Genomic DNA, 7075 nt, shown 5'->3' on the forward strand with positions numbered 1-7075 from the left:
GAAAGAAATCATAAAAATGACACATGACCTAAAAAAAAGATGGCTTTTTTTTTATATTTGGACTGGAAGAATAGTTTGTTCTGTGGCAATTTTTCTTTTCATTTTTCTTATCTTTAAACAAGGTGGCATTTAAAGTAGACATCCACTGTGCTGGAAAGAAAAGCAAAGAAATGTACTGCAAATTATTGCTGGGGAGGTGGATAATGGGAAAGCAAGAGAAAAAGCAAAGGACAGAAGAAAAAAAGGGAAAGTGAGGGCACTGAAATACATTCGTGTGGGTTGGTTTTCAAAGTCTGTGGCAGGGAGAGAGGTAGTCAAATGTCTTCACAGTTAAACACATAAATAAAAAAGAGCTGCTGTGTTAAAGGGGAATACCCATGAGTTGTCCTTGAAGTAGTGGTAGGTAGGCATGGTTGAGAGTAATGCTTGCAAACTGTGGCTGTGTACGTCATAGGCAGATGAAACTTTTGGCACTACAGTTCAGCAAAGTAAATTCCCCAAGGTTAAATATATTGTAATTTTTTTAATTTTTTTTTTAAGGAAGTTGTTTTTACAACATTAATCCTTCTCCTTAGAAAGATTTTTTACAGTGGTCTCAAACATTAGGAAAATACATAAAATAGAAAAAAAAATCCATGCATTTCATTCTTTGAAGTTTGTCTGATAGTTGGGAATGTTGTCAGGTAGAGTAGGTTAGATAGAGTAGGGTCAGGTGGGAGAGAGGGAGGAAGGAAGGGCTCTAGACTGACCAGTATACGTACCTATCTATCTGTGATTTTTCTAATTACTGTGTTAGAGTAAAAACGTGAGCAAAATCATAATGGATAATTCAAAGGCTTAAATGCTGTATCAAAACACACCTGGTCATAATTAACTGTACAGTTTCATTTGTCCAAATATCTATTATGTGCAACTAAATGAATATCCTTGTAGTTGACTGACACTTATACTGCATAATCATTGCAAGCAAGAGACAAGATTTAGCTTATTTGCAAGGAAAAGCAAAGAGCATACTTTCAGCAATGGCCTGAAATTAAAAAGGAGTGAGGGAGGAGGGAAGTATAACTGCAAATTACCTTCAGTTTGAACTCCACAGGAGAAGTGGTGATGATGCATAGAGCTGTTGGTTATTTGCCAGTGTTAAACCAGTGTTGAAGGTGATCTGTTTTTGTCTAGAAGTATTACCTACAAGTCCTACTGCACAAGGCTTTGCCAAAAGAACAGATTGTCTTTGAACTGTGATCTGAATAATGTCTTTAAACACTACTACTTTCACCTCTTACTTCTCTGTCTTATGATCTGTTACCTCAGTACATGTTAACAATTGCTTAGTCGTGTGTTTGTAGATGTCAGGTATAAAGATTTCACCAGAATTTGAGAGAGAAAATCTCATACTTGGAAATTGCTTTTCACTAAGTAGTCCCTTGCTAGGAAAGTCTGACTTCCCACACATCACGACTAAGGTTGCAGGAATACCAGTTGTACTGAAAATTCAGTCCTTTTTTTACTATGATAGAAGCCTGCATGAGCTGCCACCTATAGCATACAAACTTTTTCTTGAAGTACTTTAAGATGACCTTCCAACCTAAGACATTCTATAGCAGCACTCAGCCAACTCAGTGCAAATACCATTTTATTCATTAATTTTTGTCTGATCCACAGATAACCTTTTGATTATATTATTGAAAATAATTTGACATAGATGAGACTTAACTGTGACGTCAACTGAGCAGATTGTTGTAATGATGAGAGAAGGTATACTTACAATTATAAGCTGTAGTGATCAGCAGCTAGGCGGATACTATATTTTTTTCCTAAATGTTATTTAGACTCCTGCTAATGTGTTTACAGGTTATCTCGACATAAGGCACCAAGTGGTAGTAAACAAGTTGTGGTAACCAAGAGCACATATAAGACAACTGTGTCTCTGGTTACCCCTTCCTCAGTCACCCCGGAAGCACTCCAAGTTGAAGCTTTTGCTTTGGAGACAGCTGAAGTTTGTTGTAGACTTTCCAGGTGTTTGGGTGGCCATCTGGAACATGAATAATTTAATGAACACAAGAACTGCTCCAAGGCTGTGTCTTTCAGAAGGATGTATCACCAGGATGAATCATAGGATCACAGAGCAGCCAGGCTGCATCATCTTGGGCTTTCGCTTCCCTTCCATTTCCTCACATAGTCTTATGCCTCTTCCTTTTCAGCTGTGCCCTACATGTTATTTTAGAATCATACTAAGTGCACAGCCCGTTTTTATCCTATTCACAGCCCTCCAAGTGCTTTACCCAGTATTGCATACATTTAACTGAGATATTCCATACATCAGACTTAGAAAAAAAGACCTCTATGACTCTGCTGTTGCCATGACTTGAAAGCATCATTTAATAACAGTATTGATGCACTAGGTGTGTTTGTACGTATCCAACACACACTTTATTTCATCTTTTTCAAAGAAATTACAGTGCAGAAGGGAGCTAAATTGATATCCAGCACCTCACCTTTGGAATGATTACCTTCTGCTCAATAACCAGCTCTGGAGAGGAAGCCAATGCTCATCTCAAACAAACAAGGTTCAGTTGTTTAAATGTGGGACCGAATCCTCCTAATTTCAAAACTTTGATTTCCTGCTCTTCTGTTTGTTTTGTTCAGAGAAGTTCCACATTTCTTTCAGTGAATATCTGACTTCAACATATAACAGCACCAAAGTGAGGTCATTCTTGCCAAGTTTCAGAGAGAGTATAAAAACTTCCAGCAGAGCAGCTCTACCACGCTGTACCAGAAGGCCATGCAGTCTGGTATGGCAAAGTACAGAACAAGTATACAGGGATTTGCCCTTAGTATACTCTCCCCTCCTCTGGCCATTTTCAGCTTAGAGGACTTCTCACATGGAAATGTGCCAAAGATCTCCCTTCTGTTAGTCAAGACTCATCTCTGATACATACAAAGTTCTTGCATACACAATGCCCTTTGACTGCTACAAATGCATGCAAACCATTTAGAATAAAACTTGATATTCAAATGCAAAAAATGCAAACAATAATAATAATAACAAAAGAAAGCAAGGAGAGTGGAAAGTGTATTTGAAATCTTAAGCCAGGTAGATCTCATTAAACTTACTCAGAAAAAAAAATCAGATAAAGAAAGGTTTGTATCCTTCTGCTTACCTCGTCTTCTGTAGGGCACTTCTCTGTCCCAGATGGGATGAGAAGACAGCTGCTGTTAGACATAGCAGCACATCTATGGCATCAGTCAGTGACAAGCACCAGAGCTCTGGCAGCCCAGAGCTGAGAGATAGCATCAGAGTCTGCATAGGTGGGGTTACAGCTAAGCTTTAGAGAGGGCACCAGGGTGGCAGTGTCCTCCAGAGCTGGTGCTGAGGGACCCTGCAAAACAAAGCGTCATCATACCAACAAATGGGCTACACAGACCTTGAAATTACATTGCTATAGGTGAACAGTCCACTTCCATGGTTCAACTCTGTCCTGATGACCCAAGTCTTTGGGTCATTATATTGGAGTTATTTAAGTGCCTTGCAGATCTAGACAGAACCCCTGTCCCAGGGGTTTGAGGATCTGTACACTGCAACCAGGTGCTCAAAGCAGGAGAGATGTGTCAGTAACTTCCAGAGTTGGAGCCCCCTATTATAGGTTCCTGCTAGAAACATTTCCTATGAATATTTTACAACCCTTTTAAAATGTATTCATTTTGCACAAATATCTTTTGTATTTGATGTCCATGAATATTTATGCTGCTGGATTTTACTGTGCAAAATCTGCATGGAAAGGTATTCTGAATCCACTGTCTGGCATGCTCAAGTTAGCACACTCCCTGTCAGAAAGGAGTGCCTTTTGGAAGCAGCTGTTGTGGCTTCACACATTATTATGCAAAATAATATTTTATAATTCAATGATATATGATATTCCATAGTTTGTATGTTATACATCTTGCTTTATATTGCATACTTCTTTATAGTATGTATGTAATATATATAATACACTATATATAAGGGCTGTTCTGAAAGCAGTACCTCTTATTTTATTATGCTGGCCAACGAAATGTTGGTGGTATGGCAGTAGAGCTTGAACCTTCCCACTAATTTCTGTTACATGCTGCTGTGTGACATGGTAGCAGAGGGGCAATCTGACACAATGAAGCAAAGATGTGGCATTTAATTCCTCAAGTAAAGGAGTACTGATTAATGAAATGGCATTCTGGTGCTTTTCTATTAATCCATATTCTATTTGAGCTGTGTTAACATTCTGGTTGCCATTCAACTACTCTTGTACAGAGAGTACAGAAGAACAGCAAAGGTTTTTACTACTGCAGGTCCCCCCTTCCTCCATGATCACAGGTAATGCAGCCTCCAACTGGGAGACAGATGTTCAAATGTCTCCTGTCTGCTGTTGCTTAGTATAAAGCACTCATTGTCACATTGCCAGACACACTGGAGCTGAATTATGGGCTTTAGTGTTATGGTTTCATCTCAGTCTGCACGAAGTGGTGACTGAGCTGTAGTAAGTATTTTTTTAATCTGAATACTTAGCAAAATTGCAGGGTTTGCTATTTTCTAACTTGTATAATTAATAATAGAGTTGATAAAAGGATCCTCTTTTTGTGGGGATCACCATCAGGTCTGTGTGTAAGACGTGCTTCAACACCCACCTTGCTTGCTGCTGCAAAGATGTGCTGAGCCCACCGAGGCCTCTGACATAGGAAGGACCTGGGCACTGGGTGCCCGCAGTGCTGCTCTGCTCAGCTCCCAGCAGGAGGTGGGGAGGGACAGCAAAACTTCAGTCTCAAGGTAATGACACACAAAAGGTCGAGGATGTGATGGCAGGAGCTCCAAAGCTGTATCTCCTAAACAGAATGGCAAAATGAAACTAATACTTCTTAGTGAAGTTAATACTGCTATAACCTTGTCATATAGTGCTTCAAGAAACAGGCCTCAGGGTTTCCCACCTCTGAAATAGATGCCAGAAAGTACCTCTTTGCATTCAGCAGGGCCAGGATCAGACTTTTCCCATCCAATTTCAGGTCATAAACTGACTGACTGACATAGTGTTCTCATAAAAGAAGGCTGATCATATGGTTCGGTTGTCCATTTCAGTCTCACAACATTGCACTTCAGCCGTGTGATTAGAGGCAGTATCCTCCTGTCTTGTAGGGGATATTTCTCTGCAAATGAGCTGTTACACATATCTAACTCCATAGTCTATGAAAAGAAAATAAATTCAAGTAATGGGGGAAAAAAGATAAAATCAAGAAAGTAAGGGTCATTAAAGGCTCATTTATATAACATGGTGATGCATGTCAGCAAAGTCACAGGTGGTTTGAATCAAAACTCTTAAAAAAAAAGTGACAGCCACACAGTGTGGCCAAGATTCTGACCATCTTTTTGGTTTCCACAGCTTTTCCACAGAGCACATGTTTTGAAAAATCAGTGCTGAACAGAAGCTTTCAAATTAGGGTAATTAAGTATTCCTGAAATGACATGCTGCCTCTTTGCATGAAAGCAACTCTAGGGTTAGAACACCTGCTGAGGAACATCAGTGTGTAGAAATAAACTTCCTATTCTTCAGACTTACAGACTTTTAGTTGTTCATTCCAGAGAAGGTTTAATTTTTTGGTTGTTTTCCTTTTTGCAGAGCACGCATTACTGTCAGTTGCAATACTAATGGACATCAACATAAACATCATCTCCAGGGCTGTTCAATGAAACTATCTAAGGCTGATTGTCTTGAAATTAGCTTGACTCATATCTGAAAATTGCCAGTGATTAGCTGATTATGGTTTGAATTGAACTCAGATTGCTACAAAAAGCTACAAAAAGTCAGCCTCGGATATATTCTAGTAAATGATGCCTTGGCTGCTGCCAGCACTTGCATTAGGGATGAAGGTCTATCACCGCATCACACTGACGGCAGTCACTTTAAAATACATATTCTGCCTGGGGAGAATCTCTCTCCTGGGGAGAATGCTGTCTTCTTACTTTTTAACCTACTCACTAGGTGAAAAAATAAAATAAATTTGGGACATTGCTAACAGCAGAGCAGATTAAATTCCTCCATATGAGAGGAACCTGCTGCCCCTTTGTAAATACAATTATTATAATGAAAGGAGCAGCTCAATCCTGGACTTTTATTGAGAGTCATCTCTTCTACACCAGGGGTACGTGACATTTAAAATAAAATAATCTGAAATAAATCAAACACTAGCAATGCTGAGCAACAGACGTCAGTAGCGTTGAAAAAGAATTCATGCATTATTTTGTCCTAATTATAAAGTTATGTGAAAATGTTTGATTAAATCCTGCTGACTTGCATGCTCTGATGTTACAAACAACAAAAGGCGTTATCATTGGTTCCACTGTCCAGAACTACAGGGAAGACGTGCATTTGACACTTGCATGGGTCTGTATTTCTAGTGGCTGAACTAAACACTGTTAGCTCTATTTTTGGCTAAGCTTTGTCTGTCTACAAGAAAAAATAGCAGAGCTTTTCTCTGTGTGCCTGTGGCAGGTAGGCCATTCATCTTGGACTTGCACATGGGGTAAGAAGAGCTGTGGTCCTTAAAAGGGGGTTGCCATGCTGCATTTTTTTGTGTTTTTGTGCACAAGGCATGGCAACCCTGGCTGTGAGGCCTTAGCTGGCTCCAGCAGCTCAAGCTACAAGTCTCCAAGCAGTGCCCATGCACACGAGTGCAGGGCTGGCCCATACAGTGCTCAGAAAGCAGAGTGTCGAGATCCCCCCAATGCTTGCATCAACTCCATTTCTGTCAACACCAATCACAATACTGTAACAACTAACCCAGGATGGCAGCCATTTAGCAAGCTTAAAAATTTAATTTAAAAACAATAGTAGGTCATTTAAATAATTAAATTCAAAAGAACACTCAGGCGACTCGCAACACCGTAATGGTTTCATTGTGTTTGACATCAGCACGTACCTTAACTGCAACTCTATTTCTAAAAGTGCAAGAGGTGAGTGAGTCAATGTGTCCTTGGTGCTCTGATGTGTCCTGATCCCAATGGGGGCTGCTCTGAGGCCCAGAGCCTTGAGCATACACACCAAAGTGCTAC

General features: G+C 39.9%; 1 long non-coding RNA gene across 2 annotated transcripts; it reads right to left on the minus strand.

The window, feature by feature from the left end:
• Positions 1 to 522: 522 nt before the first annotated feature.
• On the minus strand, positions 523 to 7063 carry LOC104911893. 2 transcript variants are annotated; one of them, XR_794250.2, is made up of 4 exons: positions 4982 to 7063; positions 4660 to 4877; positions 3162 to 3380; positions 523 to 2032 (listed from the first exon to the last, which is right to left on the minus strand). It is a non-coding gene; the product is annotated as an uncharacterized LOC104911893 (long non-coding RNA). The 2 variants fall into 2 exon arrangements; XR_794249.2 differs by having other exon boundaries at positions 524 to 2032; positions 4660 to 4854.
• Between the last annotated feature and the right edge of the window lie 12 nt (positions 7064 to 7075).

Source organism: Meleagris gallopavo, chromosome 8 (assembly GCF_000146605.3).
Source record: "Meleagris gallopavo isolate NT-WF06-2002-E0010 breed Aviagen turkey brand Nicholas breeding stock chromosome 8, Turkey_5.1, whole genome shotgun sequence".
NCBI classification, from domain to species: domain Eukaryota; kingdom Metazoa; phylum Chordata; class Aves; order Galliformes; family Phasianidae; genus Meleagris; species Meleagris gallopavo.